The sequence below is a fragment of the Lepidochelys olivacea genome (genome assembly GCF_965140295.1).
Source record: "Lepidochelys olivacea isolate rLepOli2 genome assembly, chromosome: 10".
Classification (NCBI taxonomy): Eukaryota; Metazoa; Chordata; order Testudines; family Cheloniidae; genus Lepidochelys; species Lepidochelys olivacea.
Genome location: NC_140420.1, coordinates 70197523 through 70212675, shown reverse-complemented (window position 1 = coordinate 70212675; position 15153 = coordinate 70197523). Strand labels below are relative to the sequence as shown.

The following is a 15153-nucleotide window of genomic DNA, read 5'->3' as shown; positions in this document are numbered from 1 at the left end:
ATCCCATTAGGTCATCTCCCTGCCAGGGTAAGTTTGTTCCCTAGTACTCTGTAAAACTAGTAGAGATGATCAGATAACAGTGACAAATTCACAAATAATTTATTAAATGAAAAATAGCAAAACTGCATCAAATAAATTACTTGTGTTGAATAATTTAGTGAGCTGTAAAACTAATATGATGTTTAAAGTACTACATAAAGTTTGACATTGGGTCTCTGTGTATCTATATGGGTATCTAAATACACACACACACCCATCCAGTGGGGCATATTTATCTATGGGCAAGGAGAAGTCAGTAAACATTAATCCAGACTGCACAATTCTTAACATTCCACTTTGTTATAGACAGAGAGAGTGAAACGTTATTGGTGCAGATAACGGCTTGTGTCATTTGTGGATTGGATATCCATTTCTAGCTTTCCATGAGATTTAAATTTAGCTCTGGGATGTAGGGTTACTTGCTTGTTTTCCTCTCATTACCATGTACACACACACACACACACACACACACACAAAATATATATATATATATATATATATATATATATATATATATATATATATATAATTACACATTCTTTAAACCTAAGAAGAGTCTGGGGCTTGGAAGGATCCAATTTTAATTGATAACTGTCAACAATCATCCATTTCTGACCGCACTGCACCCAAAACCCAATCAAAATAATTTCCATTGCTAATCATCCAAATTTACAGAGAGGGAACATTGAAACAAATGTAGGATATGAGGCATGCAGAGGCATCTGTCCACCGATTAAGTTACAAATATGGCCCTTAACATCGGAACCCTTTTTTCCTTGGTTGTCAGTTTCATTTGGAAATCTGTCAGTAAGACATCAATGTGGTAAAATGTTGTGATTATTTAAGGGGAAAATACTCTGCATCTCTCTGATTCAGGCACCGTCAGTTAAAGCTAGCATGGCTTCTAACCACTGTTACTCTTTGTCCTCCAAATCCCCTCCCTGCCCTGTGTTTATCGGTCACCGATTCAGACATGCCCTATCTTTTGGGTCTGATCCTGCAATGCTTTACTCACACAAATATTTCTTTCGCATGAGATACCCATTGATTTTGATGGCATTGCTTGCCTAATCAGACCCTTAGGTTATAAGGTCTTTGGGACAGGGCCTGGTGGCTTTTATTTGTGTATAGGGTGTCCTCAACATTTATGGCAGTCTATAAATATGGGAGAGCTGCCTAGATTTCCCCAGAACACAGATACACACGGGCAGGCAGAAATCCTTGGCCGAGACACACAAAACACAGCTGGGTTCTGAGGGAAGCTGCTGTGGGTGGTGTAACCGGGTCAGGTGATAGTGTCCCAGACCGGTTACACACACATGGTTATGCCGGTGGTAGGGGCAGCGCCTTGCATGTCGTAGTTCCCAGTTTTCCCAGTGCTGAAGCTGCAACAGGTCAGGGTTACGAGTAGTGCACAGGGGGGCTTTTCACAATGAGCCCAATGGGAAGAGAGCCGCACGGGTGGCGAGCCAGACCCAGACCTCCTCCAGCCTGGGGGATTCTCACTCACAAGGAGCTGGAGCACCAAGGAGCAGTTAGCCTGAGACTCAGTGAACAACATCACCACACAGCAGCACAAGAGCTAAGTGGGGGACTGGATTCCTTCAGCTTCTCCCCAGGTTTGGGGAGAGGGCAGGGGGACAGAAAAGGCCACTTCTCTCTCCTGGGTACTTTCCTACCCAGAACGTTTCTCGGCCCTTGATGGAGACACACTCTAGGGTTACGGCTCTGCTTCAGCCTGAATGAGAGTCCACTTAGCCGCAGCATGCCAAAGCAACAGGGGTCCCTTTCAGGAGCTGACCGGCCGGGCAGGACTAGGAGGGGCAGACGACAAGGGAGGAGGGCTGAGCAGCTCACCCCTCACACAATGAGCCCTTGACCAGTCGCCACCCGGTCACACTGTGACCCCGCACCCAGCGGCTGCGAGGTCACTGTCATTGTGGTCACTCCATAAAGATGTTACAAGCAGGAGCCAGAGCAATTGAAAACCAGTCAGCAAGCTGTAAACTGCCCCAGCCCTCACAGTTCATTAGGCAACCACAAAAGAAACTTTATTTGAGAGTTGGAGTCCTTTTCAGAGAGAAACTTTTTAAATATGTAATTGGCTCTGGGAACCAGGCCCCAATGGGGAATGAGAAAGCAAGGGAAGCACTCGCCTTCATCAGTGCAAGGTCCCTGATTTATTTATGTATTTATTTCTATTTCAAAGCAGCACTGCTCTGCATATCAGGCCCTTTAGAAGCACAATTATTCTCTCGACAGAAGACCTAACCTAGACTGCGCTTATTTGCCTTTCCAAAAGGCAGCATTTCCCCATTAGCAGAGGCAGATACCCCCATCCTCCCACCCCCCTCTTCTTACAGGGATTTCATCATCTTTCTCTCTATATATATCTATAAAACTCTCCAATAGCCCAACACTAAGCATTAACGCTTACTGTTTCTATGGAGCTTTACATCTTCAAAGAACCGTACAAACGTTAACTAAATAATGCATCTTTATTCATTCCCTTTGGCTGGTTTTCAAGATACTGTAAATAAATGGTATGTATGGCCTAACAAAGTACCTGAGGCCACATGTGAAATGAGCGTGGGGCTGGGGGTGGGGATATCAGCCTAATGATGTTTGTCCATATTACTGAAAAAAACTTTTTTTTTTGACCCACCCCAGAGTCCGATTTAATTTTGGCACAATGAAGTGTTTTCTACTCAGGTTAGCCCCAGGACTGGAATTGCAGGGGCAGCTGCTGTTTGGGGTTGGGGTACTGTAGGAAGCCCAGTACTGGGGTATTGGAGGGACATCATACTGCAGTTAATAAAAAAAACCTAGTCAGCAAAAATTGACTCTTAAAAATCACTGCTAGTATAATTCATAATCGTCATTATTTTATGAGGAGATTTTGGTGGAGCAGAAAGAGAGAGAGTCAAGATTACATAGTGCTGTTACCTCCCCCTTTCCCCCCCCCCAACACCCACACAATATTTATCCACAGCTTTCAAATGGGTCAGTCTTGCAGATCTGGATTCCCACAAGACTCCACCCACTTCTACAATAGGCCCTTATTTTCAAAGGGTAAATCCTGAGCCCAGACTCCCTGCAAAGCTGCCTTTCTGCCCCTCTGCTCACCATGGTGCATACTGCCTCTGATTTCCCCCACAAGGGCTTGAGATTGGGGTAAACCACACGAGTGCAAGTTGTTCTTTTTATACCAGTGCAGCACATCAGTAGTGGTTCACGCTAGGGCAGCGACACCAGGCAAAACCAATGAAGACAAGCCCCAAGCCTCTGGATCAAATTCGGTGCTATGTAGGGCTAAGGTAGCTTTAAGCCACCTTTGCAGCCTCCTGATTGCGGATTGCTGCAAGGGCGTAAATGGCCCTGCTGTAATTTAGGCAGTGTGGGGAGATTGTAACAGTTTCCCTAGTGCTGCCTATGGATTGAGACACAAGCCAGAATGCACACGACAGTGTGTGCTATTGTACCACCCCCTCCCGTCCCCGGCACACACTCTACATGTGGGAGGGGGGCAACACAGGGCCTGTTTCGGGGGCATTCTCCCCCAGCCCCTGGCTGACTGTTTACAGCTCGTATACCCTGCCAGAGCAGCACACAGGGCTTGGAGCAGGGGGAAGAACCCCTCCCTCCACGTCTTCTCCTTCTTACCTGACCCAGCATAAGCCAGGCCCAGAGTCATTAGCTACCTGACTTGAGCCTGGTGATGCCTTGTAAGAAATTCTTTTTCCCCCTCCTGATGCATATTTTGGGAACATTTAATTGGCTGCAATTATTAACCAGCACGGACTCTGGAAACCTGCCAGTCAGGAAAATAATGAACCATTTTAATACAAGTGCTGCCTGTAAACAAATCCTGCCACCATAGCCTTTGCTGCTGCCTGGCACTCGGAGAAGCAGCAGATAATCTTATCTAGTATGGCGAGGGATGGATTTTCCAAGGAGTGAATTGTAGCTATTTCTAGCCCAGGAGGCCTCGGGTGATGGGTGAATAGCAGGGGAAATTATTCAAACGCATTGCATCAACTCTCAATCGCTCTTCCATCTTGTCCACATTCACACGCATGTTTCACTTTTTTCTCTGAACACCCATGCAAATGGATCTTTGTTCACACAAATGTTGGGGGAACAGCTGCTGTCTGTGCAACACCTCTAACCACGAACAAAGGGAACTGGGCGTCACTATGGGCTATTTGCTCTGCATGCTGGAAATGCTTGCCCAATGTATAAAGTTCCAGACCTCCAATTCCGGAGCTGAAACAAGATCATATGCCCCTGATAACATCAGATAGCTACAGATGGTCCAAGCTAGTAGCTGAAACAAGTCTGAACAAGGACATATAATGATAGTCAAAAGACATCTGTTTGCAGGTGGTTTTTAAATAAGAAAAATAAAGCACTATATTCAGATAAATTATTTGCTGCACAGTGTCCTAAGCTCCAGTGGATACTGTCCACTCTAAGTCAGGTGTCTCTTTGGATTGTGCATCAGAACCAGACCATGGGAATCAGACAGCTATCTTACGGGAGGGGCAAAGATGTTTTCTTGCCATGGCCCAAATGCCTACTTACCTAGGGCCAGGCTGGGAGTGGTGTGTTGGCCCAGATAACTCATGGGTCTCTAAAGCTGGCATAGTTTGAGCAGAGCAAATTCTCAATGAAATAGGCACGAGTCTGAAGTAGGTTTGTAAATTTATTTCTCCCCTGGGTGAGTGCATTTTCTTTGCCTCCAATATAGTGAAATTCCACCCTCCCAGACAAAATCACGGCTGATCTTGTGGTGCAAGAGTAGGGGAAGTAGCTTGAAATGCCTCCTGCCCCAGAGAGCGGGGAGCAGGTATAGTACATTGTTTTTATTTTACTTTGTCCTTTCCTCCAGCCTTCCTGCTGTAAGGAAGAGAGGGACCGGCTGCACAGAGGGCCCATTGTGTCGTCTAGCTCCATTATCCACGCCAATATTCCACTCTTGTTGTACATGCCAGACACTTCATGCACATAGGGAGAGCAGAATGGCAGAGCTGAGGGGCCCGATCCTGCTCCCCAATGTACAACCCCCTTGAGCACAGCCCAGGTGATGGGACAGCAGGGCCATGCTGTGGAGCATTGTACTCTCCAGGTTCAGGTACTCATTGTACTCTCCGTTATCTGGAGAATTCACATCCCCCAGAAGAAATCACTCTTCCCCGGGTTTGAGCAGCACAGGCCAAATTCTACCTTCACTTAAACCACTGACTTCAACAGGAGCAAGATCAGCCCTTCTTTGAATGGCATGAGCAGTACCGCCCTCCTGTGAACGACGCACGGCCCAGTACTGTGCCTGCAGCAGCCTCATCTCTCTGGTCGGTTCGAATTCTCTCCACTTGTGCTCACAGGGCCTGATGGAAGGTCCACTGCGGTCAATGGGAGTCTTTCTATTGACTTGAAAAGACTTTGGATCAGGCCCATAATGAGACACCGTGCCCCATACTCAGCAGCTCTCACTGAGATACATTTTTCAAAAGGGCCAAGCGCCCAAATGGGCAGAGCTCTTTGGAAGATCGGGGCCTGGCTGAGGATGCTGGGCTCTTCAGAATTTTGGCCACAGCACCATGTCACTAAATAACGCATTGCTTCCAACCCCAGCTCCAAAGGAGTAAGGACGCCGATGAAACCGCATTCCAATCAGACAATGACGAGAACACACACACGTTGCCGTAAGAGATTCGGAAATCCACTCTGGCCAGTTTGTTAATATTTATTTTGAGGAGGGAGGTGTTTTTTAAAGCTCAGTAAAATAAGTCGATATTTCTTTCATTTTCCAGGAGTCTAAGATAAAGAAGGAGCAAAATTAATTCAAATTTAATGCAAGCAAAATTAAAAACAACCCCTCAAATTAACCTCTCCAGACTTTGTGATCCACATTTGAGGCATTCCCCCATTCTGCCCCTTTCAAGTGGGTTTGGCCTGAATGATGAAACAAAGTTAACCCAAACTGCTTTCCCGATTTAAAAAAATAAAATAGTAAATCTGGCAAGCAAGTGGTTCTCTGATGGCTGAATAGAGACTAACCTCTCTCTCTTGTAGGCGCTCACAAGTACTTTATATGCCTTCAAATAAGATAGGGTAAATTTTAAAACAAATCGGATCTTGTCAATTTGTGTAAATCAGTACAAACATGCAACTAGCTCTCAGCCCTCTCTCTGCACAAAAGACGGTCCTGTCTCATGCTAAGCATGTTGAAGTTGGCCTTCACAAAGGACTCTTTCCCTTGAAATAAGCAACAGGGTAGCTAACGATGGAGCATTTATACAACTAAAAAGCAGACATGATTTATTAAACAGCTACAGTGTGACAATAAATTTTAATGTCAATCAAAATCTGATTATTGTCACTGAAATTTGGAGTGAAAAGATAAAAGCCTGGAAAACAGAATTTAAACCAAACTGAAAAAAAAAAAATGTCTTTGTTCCAAATGATAAATATTTTGTGTGATTGTTTTAAACATCTAATTCTTAAAAAAGGGGAAACAAGCTGAGCTGGATAGGCTCTTTTGAGAGGGTCTGTTAAGACACACAAGGACAATAAGAAGAGCATAGTTGTCCAAGAAAAGAAAAAAAGGAAATAGCATATTTTTAAAATGCTTAAAGAGAGGAGCTGCAATTTTCTTTCTCCTTGGTATGGTCAGAAATCTATATGGAATCAGAAGACATTGTGAAAAGGATCATCTATCATTGATATCCTCCTCTTCCTGTTTTCTGCTGTACTGAAAATCACAGGACTATATCGTCCATACCTTTCAGCCTGGCAAAAGCCGCATATGGAACACAATGAGTGAAAAAGATCCAAATAAGGAGGACACACACAAAACATTATTCATGCAGGAAACTTAAAAAGCTCAGAGAGCCTTTAGTGTAAGTTACTCTCCTTTCTGAACTCCACGTCATGATTCTTTATTTCTGATGTCAATACATTTTCAACAATAAGAATCGGGGCATCAAATCTGTATGGAACACAGGAAATTCTGGGACTAAAACAACTGCTGTCTTTTGAAATGAGGGACACCGGAAAGGTGCGATATTACCTGCTAAAACTGAGAACAGCCTGATCTGGTTTTGCTCTAAGATTTGTCACAAGAATTTGCAAGTTTGGGCAATGGGTATATATATTTTTCCTCCCTGACACACATCGTTTTTGGTTTTGTTTTTAAACTCTGAATAAATCATCTATTTTTTTCAGACATTTCTGCCCTGGCAAAATTTTGCCTATTTTCACCTGCTAGGAAAGTTGCCTTTTTTCTGGTATAGTGAAAAACAGCCAAACATGTAGAAGTAAAACTATAGATTTATGATTTCTATAGCACTGACAGTGAGCAATCAAAGGTTGCAACCAAAGAGGACAACAACTTACTTCCTACGGACATATTCCACAAGCCCTGTTTTGGACGAGTTGCCTCGTTGAAGTCCATGAGACTACTCGCACACAAGGTGTACTCACAGAAGTAATGTGTGCGGGATTGCGATCCTAAACAGGTAATATATAGCAAAGGCTGGGGAAGGTAAGCAGCACTGAGCTGAGTAAAGCATTGCTGTACAGGGTTGTTTTTTGTAATGGTTTTGGTTTTCTTGAATCTTTGCCTGAGTAATTAAATGCTTAGTGCTTAGATACGATGGTGATCAGCAGTATAGAAAACCCTCAGATAGATAATATTTCTGTGGAGTGGAGGAAGGCTTTTAAGGCCTGTAAGGAAGAAGAGTTTGCTTTTTGTACCTCCCTCCCTTGCCCTGGGCTACACACAAAACTTCCAAATGTTATTCTTTGTGTTTTAGGCATGAAGGTGTTTTGTACCTCCCTGTGGCATGCTGATCAGTTTCATTCTCAGGTCAGAGTTCCCATCCCCTTTGGAAGGATCTGTGCACTAATAATAAGACATAAAACAGGAAATTCAGCATGTCAGTTTAGTAGCCAAGTTTGGCTTAAAAGTGACCCCAACATTTTGGATATGCATCTGGGTCAGTGTGAATTAACGGGCATAGTTTGTCCTATAAAAATGACTGACGGAGTATGTATGTGACACAGAGCTCCAGTGGGGAGAAGGGATGACAGGCCGAAGACCCTTTATTCCAAATAAAATACACCTTTAGGAGAAGGAAAAAATTCAGTCTTTTGAACCACAAACCTGTTTTTTGGTCCCAAGTTAACATACAGTAAGGAACAATCCTTTACCATCCAGGAAAGAGTCTATGTGAGACCTCAAAGGCTTTTCTCTGTTCCCTAATGTCTCCGATGAAAAAGCCCAATGTTTTTTAAAAGAAGCAGGCATGATGGGAAAGCAGTTTCTGAGGCTGATGCTCATTTCACTTACACCGGTAGCCTCGCTGCTTCCAGTGCAATCCCTCACGATTTACATTGAGACATGCCAGGGGAGAATCAGGCCCTCAGCTTTCTGAGGCTGCTCTCACTTTGCTAACACCCTGCAGTCATCAGGCTCTGTCTATGCTCAATTGCACAGCTCACAAATGGAATCTCTCTCCTTGCTGTGTGTGGCCACGGGAGTGGAAGAATTGCATTGGGCTGAAAATAGTATTTACTTTTACTGATTGAAAAATAGAGGTTTTAAAAAAAAGCAAAAGCAGGAATTGAAACTATAATTACAATAAACTGTATGTAAACTCCCAGGTAAACACTGATTATACTGTGTCATTCCAGCCAGACTTTATTAGCAAGGAAAGACGAGAATCTTCCTCTTTTATCTTAGCCCGCCAAGAACTTAGTACTGAGGGGTTTCAAAAGAATCCTGTTGCCCTACAGTTTTAGAATGCTTGTCATCCCAAAGGATCCCAGATTTAGGACCTGATCCTTCCAACATGGGTGCAACTTTCCTCTTCTGAGTTTAATAGAGCTACGCACGTGAGTAATGCCACACGGGTGTGTGCAGAATCAGGGACTGGACGTAGTGAGCATCAATCTGGAATGGGGCTTTTAGTGGGCTCAGTTCTGCAGAAGAGGTGAAGTGGGGGGATGATTTGGGTGCGTTGTGACTGCTGTCAGTTTGACGTAGGGGGCAAGAGCCAAAGGGACGTGCATACGGAAGGAGATGTGGTGGTTTCCCTTCAGCAATGCAGGCGAGGCAGCGTTGCTGTTGCTTGGTGTGGCACTGAGGAAAGGGCAGAAGTGAAGCCTTCCTGAGCTGGAGAGCACAGTCTCCACAGGGCTCGGCTATGTGACTCTTTTAGGAGCTGAGGGCCTCCTTTGGCGTTTGTGCTGAGGATCTGTGCTGAGGATTTGGCAGGTAAATAGGAGGCTGAGGGGACAGGAAGAGGCATACAATATGGGGGGGGGGGGAAAGGCCTCAGGGATGCAAGAGTGGGCTGAGTTGGTGTCCTCCCCTCACCAGTGTGTAGAGACAAAGTGACACCGAGACCGGGAAGACGATTCTGCTCCCAGCGACAGGCCTGCCACCCCTGCTGCACACGTAGTATAGTGAGCAGGATCTAGCCTAGAGAGAGAACGAGCTGTTTGCTGGGGATGGAGCTGAGCCATGAAGGCAGCAGGGAGTGCTGGACATGGGTCAGACTGCTTTAGGATTAGACTGGATCATGGAACCTGGGCCAGCAACAGCGTTAATCTCCAGACCACAGCCTGTCCTCTATGAGGACTCAGGCAGACCCAGAAGGGGTCAATTTTACTCTGCAAATACCAGGAAATCGCCCATTTTTCCAAACTAACAATCAGAGCAACATCCAATTTACACAATGGAAAAGCAAAATGCCATCTGGGTCAAATCATGAAGTCACTACTTGGGGGAGGGTAGGAAGGAAGGGTTTATTCCCCGGCATGCTACCTAGTGTATAGGGGAATTGCTCACCTCCACAGCAGAATCCCACCCTACCCTGGACCCACCAAAGCCCCATCAGACAGATGCACTATGCAGCACCATTAGCTTCTCTGTGGATGGCCCTGGCACCCTAGTAAATCCCCTAGAGTCCCATCTCTCAGGGATCCAGAGGCAGGGCTGGCCCTAGACCAAATGGTGCCACTGAACTTTAGAATATCTTATTTTTTATTGCATTTGTAGCTCACTTCACGACTTGGACGCACGATTTGCATGCATGATTTATCCCTGTTCTATAAGATGATAAATTTGCACACTAGGATCTGTAAATCTGTATTTATTCATGCCGTATATAAGCAAATACAAAAAATTAGCTTCCTCTATGCTTACAGAAACTTTTAAATTCTCTTAGTGAGAAATGAATCCACAATACAGAATACCTGAAACATTTTACTTCAAATGTTGCAAACAACAAAAACAGCACCCTAAGCCCGGCACCCTCCCAAAAAACCCAAAGCACCCCTGGCAGTCACTTGTCCCTAAGTCCATCCCTGTCCACAAGCACTGATGGCTGTACTTGGGACCTGTTGGTTCCAGCCTTGTCTTCCATGAACAGCATCCTTAAGGCAACACAAAGGGAAACGCAGCAGGCAGGGCAGAGAGGACAAGTCCACTTAAGGGCATTGTCAACCAGAGCTACTCACCACGGAATTCAACAGAGCACTGAACAGGCAGATGGTGCAGAGAATGGAGACCAGCTCATGTCTATGTAGGTATTTACAAAAGACCCATGCACGGTAGTGTCTGCCTGATCCTTTGCTCACACCAGTCTTCCCTCCTCAAAGGCTTCCGAGTGGCCTTTGAGGACGGATGGAGTACGCTGCAGCACAAGAGGTGAGTGACAGGCCTAAGGCCTGCTTTCGAGAGGAAGGGAGGCTCTCTTGGCCAGTCATCCGTTGATGGGGGAATTTCTAGCCATCGCAGCTGTGGGCGAGATCCTGAACCACAGCCTCCCTCGACCAAGAGAGCAGATACAGACTTTGCCAGGCCCTCCGAATGCCTCCCCATGGCAATCAGCAACTCCTCCGCCTTCTCTTGATGGCATCTAAACCTGCTGGCCTTCACCAGGACCCATCCACCTTGTGCCAGACATTAGGGGAGCAAGGAAACAGCACCAGCCCCAAAGGAAAGGAGACCCAGAGCTAAGCATCATCAGCATGTTAGCCTCTCATCCTTGCCCCTTCCTGCAGGGCAGCCAGTGACTGGGTGGCTGGGATCTCTGGTAGGGGACACATTTGCTGAAGGGCATCTACCTGCCTTTCAATTACAGGGGCGCACAGACCCCAGTCTAGAGAACTCTAATCCATTTCCTTTGGGGATAGGGGAGAAGAATAAGAAGCCAGGTTGAATTCTCTGAGCCCTGTGCTGGAAGGGGAAGCATGTGTGATTCCCTCCCCCAACCCGCCCAGCCATCCCCTTGTCTGCCCAGGCTCAAGCCCCCACTTGATCTCGTGTGACATGCCCACCCCACCGCATGCACAGTCTAATCTCGGAGCACAGTTTAATATTCAGACCAGCTTTTTCAGTTTGGGAGGATTTCAGACAAAATAAGAAAAATAGAAATAAATAAAACGTACAAGGAGACACCTGCAATGTTAGCAGCCGCCAAACAGGTCAGAACAGGCCTGACCTGCTTTTTACAGCTTTGCCACAGCGGCACCTAGTGGTGAAACACCATAACTGCAGCTTCTTTAGGCTTCAGAAGGGAAAAAAGGAGGCCTTTGAGGACTGTATAACCCTGAGAGGGGGCAGCATGTGGCCCCATTATAGGGCCACACACAGTATGTAGCCCCATTATACGGGCAAATGTGGATCCACCAGCTCCGCACAACTATGGAGAAATGATCACATTCCTGTTCTACTGAGCTCTCTTTTCCTACCACAAAATCCCCCAGAGTCTGAATTGGAGACTTCCCCTGCCCTTCTAAAAAAACCCTGCTCCTGTGTGGCTCATTGGTGCAGGATAGCTGCTTCCCCGCCCCCACAGAGCAGCAGGGCAAGAGAGCTCTGTAATTCACCTGCTAACGCAGGTGTCTGGGATGAAGGGCCCTGTAGGAATGGAAGGGAATATCAGCATTTGGCTTTGCATTAGCCTGATGGCATATTCCCGTAGATCCCACCCTTCCGCACACACCCACACCCCTAACTTTGAGTCAGACAGTCACTCGAGAGGAAGTCCATCCATTGGTTAGAATGAGACGCTGGGGTTCCATTCCTGATTCTGCACTTGACTCACCAGGTGACCTTCGATGGGGCCCTAAGGCCTCAGCCTCCCCATTGGTAAAATGGTGATTAGACTACCCACCCTGCAGGCGTGCAGCGGGCTTTGATTCAGTCCTAGTGGTAAAGCCCAGACAGAGAATCCTTCTTAGAACACACACACTGCTCTCCTACACATGGTTGGAGAGGAATTTGCTTTTTCAGTGGTCATTGGCTGTGCTCCTTCCCATGAAAAGAAAGCCGGCTGGGCTCCAAGTTGTGTGTGCATGAGTGTGCGCATGCATACTTGCATGACAATGTTTACTGCGGTGTGTGCCTGTTCTCCCTTTCTCCTGGGGCCTTACATTTCCAGGCTGTGTTAGCAAGCTCTTCTCATGATGTTGTGCGGGTGTGCGCGTGCGAAGGCCTGCGTGTGTGCGCGTGACGGTTAGTGGGATGTGCATCGGTGTGGGGGAGCATGTGTTTTTTCTCCTCCTGGAGCAGACAGAGACTGACACAGTGAGTTCTTTGTCTGCCTGTGCGCCTGCCTGTCACAGCTCCCCAGCATTTCCAAGCCACCTTTCACAGCACAGAGAGACTTTGTCAGGAGCTGTCTTGGAATTTTAATGTGCCTGATGATCAGGCTTGTGGTGCAATATGCAGAGCTTGCTGTATCCCTTTTCAGAACCTCTCCTTAATGCAACGGATAAATAAACAACACAACAACCCCCCCACAAAATGAACAGGGTGTGGCATGTTTCTCACAAACAGGCATGCCAGAGCCTTCCTTTCATGTTGCTGCAGCTCAGCTCTAACAGACCACAAGCCTTCCATGCGATGATCTTCTAGAGGCAACAGAAAATGGGGCTTCTAGCATAGAGAGGAAGCCAGCAGAGAAGGGCTCCCTGGCTCAGTCCGGTAGGGATTCAGGCACTTAGAATTCATTCTTAGAAATGCTTGAGTGCGGCACATCAGAATGATCCTGGCTGCAGGGCCCAGGTACCCAGGATTGGACCTCGGTGATCATCCCACTCCAGTGGGAGAAGGAGGCACTCTGCCCCTTGTGGGATGATAGAGTCGAACTAATGGAGACTGGGCCAAGGGCAATGGTTTTTTAGGGCCCAGAGTCAAGGCAAGGAATCAGACTTTAGAACCAGCAGCTCTCCATCTGTGCTGGTTTGGGGATTCACACCAAGGGCTGGGCCAGAATGTTGAACTTCAGTGGTGGTATGGATTGTGCACCAGGTTATTCACAGTTTGCCTTTCTGCTGGTGGTGGGTGTGTATGCTGAGATCCCCAAAGGGAAGCACCTACTGGTGGCATCGGCATCCGACGTGGACTATCTGAGGCAAGTTACAGGAGACATTACAGTGACTCTTATCCGTTCTCTCTTCTTCCCTTTCAGCTCTGTTCTCTCCAGTTTCTAAGGAGCCACATGCTAGAGGGACAAGACCTGCAATGTGGAGGGGAACCCTGGAACAGAGAACTAGTCCAGGATCAGATACTACCTAAAGAAAGATACCCAGTGGCACCTGCCATAGGTGCTGATGATGGGTCAAGCACCACACTAAGCACAGCGCTGACCTTCAGAAGTGCCAGGCAGAGCATGTAGAAGATTGGACACTTTTAGAGAGATGACCACTACCCCAGTGCATGGGACGGAAGAGGGAGCAACCAACAGAAGCTGTTGTAAATGCAGCCATCTAAGAGAGAAGGCAAACCTAGCAGCCAGACTGTCTGTGAGGATGTGGGACAAGCATGTAGTGTGTGGAGCCTGCACCGAGAAGCCCTGTAGCACACCCCTCACCCTAGCCACGGAAAGAGAATTAGTCACATGAGAGTGGGGGGGCACACTAGGCAGAAGTGTTAGAGTCTGGTGTGCAGTCACATGTCCGAGACTCTGTGATGCTGGCAAACCAGGTGCCAGCCTATACCAAGGTCCCCATGCCTCACTTGGATCCTGACAAACACAGAGCTGGAATCAGCCTGGCTTACTGTTAAAACAGGGATTAGAATGATAAAAAAAATGTCCTGAGGGTATAGACTTCATGGAATGCTTGTAAATTGCTGCTTGCATTAATCTCACTTATAACATCTGTCTCCCGGTAATATTTGAGTGTTTGCATTGCAAGCCTCTGTGACTGTGGAAATCACCAGACAGGAGCGAAGCATTATCTAGTGTAAAATACTAGTCTCCAACAGGTGTTATGTCCTGCCTGACAAAAAAGGCCCATCAACAGCAGACGAACTATTGCAGAACATCAGTGGACAAAAGGGTTTGTTGGTTGCTTTCCCCCACACCTCAGGAAGAGGAAAGGTGCAAGTGAATTCCTCCCATTAGCCGAGTTTGCAACTCGAAGCAGAAGGGGGGGAAGGAATAAAAACCCTTCACAAGGAGGAACTGTAGTTTTATGCTGCTTGGAGTCTGAAGGGCAAAGATTACTAAGCATAACCAAAAGATCCCCCTGAGTTAGCCCTAAAGGACACAGAGAGCTTGCTTATCATAGAAGCTTCTATTACTTTTTGAAACTTAAGATTGGAACTCATTTGTGTGTATATATGTTTACCTGCTTTAACCCTGTAAATAACTCCCATTTCCTTTTCCTACTTAATAAATCTTTAGATAGTTTATTATAGGACTGGCTACAAGTGTTGTGTTTGGTGTGAGATCTAAGGTACAATTGACCTGGGGTAAGTGAATGGTCCTTTGGGACTAGGAGTAACTTGAATACTGTTGTGATTTTTGGTGTAAGGAATCATCTATCATAAAGGCAGGCTCACCTGGGGGGCAAGATAGAACAGAGTACCCGAAGGGTCTGTCTGTGACTCCATGTGAAGGCTGTTACAGTGCCTGAGGAGTTTACACTTGATAATTGGTTGGTGAAATCTAAGCATATAACTCACAACCAATTTGGGCTTGTGCCCTTCTTCTGAACAGTCTGCTCTGAGGTTGGTACTCACACTCTTGAGTCACCTGAGACAGCTTGACAGACACATCTGGTTTACTGTCGCCCGGGTGCTAGGGTTGAAGA

At 46.4% G+C, this 15153-nt stretch overlaps 1 long non-coding RNA gene across 1 annotated transcript in view; it reads left to right on the top strand.

Annotated features, from left to right (window-relative positions):
* LOC311527602 overlaps positions 1-14757 on the top strand; it is a 72946-nt gene extending 58189 nt beyond the window's left edge. The window contains exon 2 of the long non-coding RNA XR_014713385.1: positions 13527-14757. This is a non-coding gene — a long non-coding RNA (uncharacterized lncRNA). The remainder of the gene's footprint in view (positions 1-13526) is intronic.
* The last annotated feature ends 396 nt before the right edge of the window (positions 14758-15153 follow it).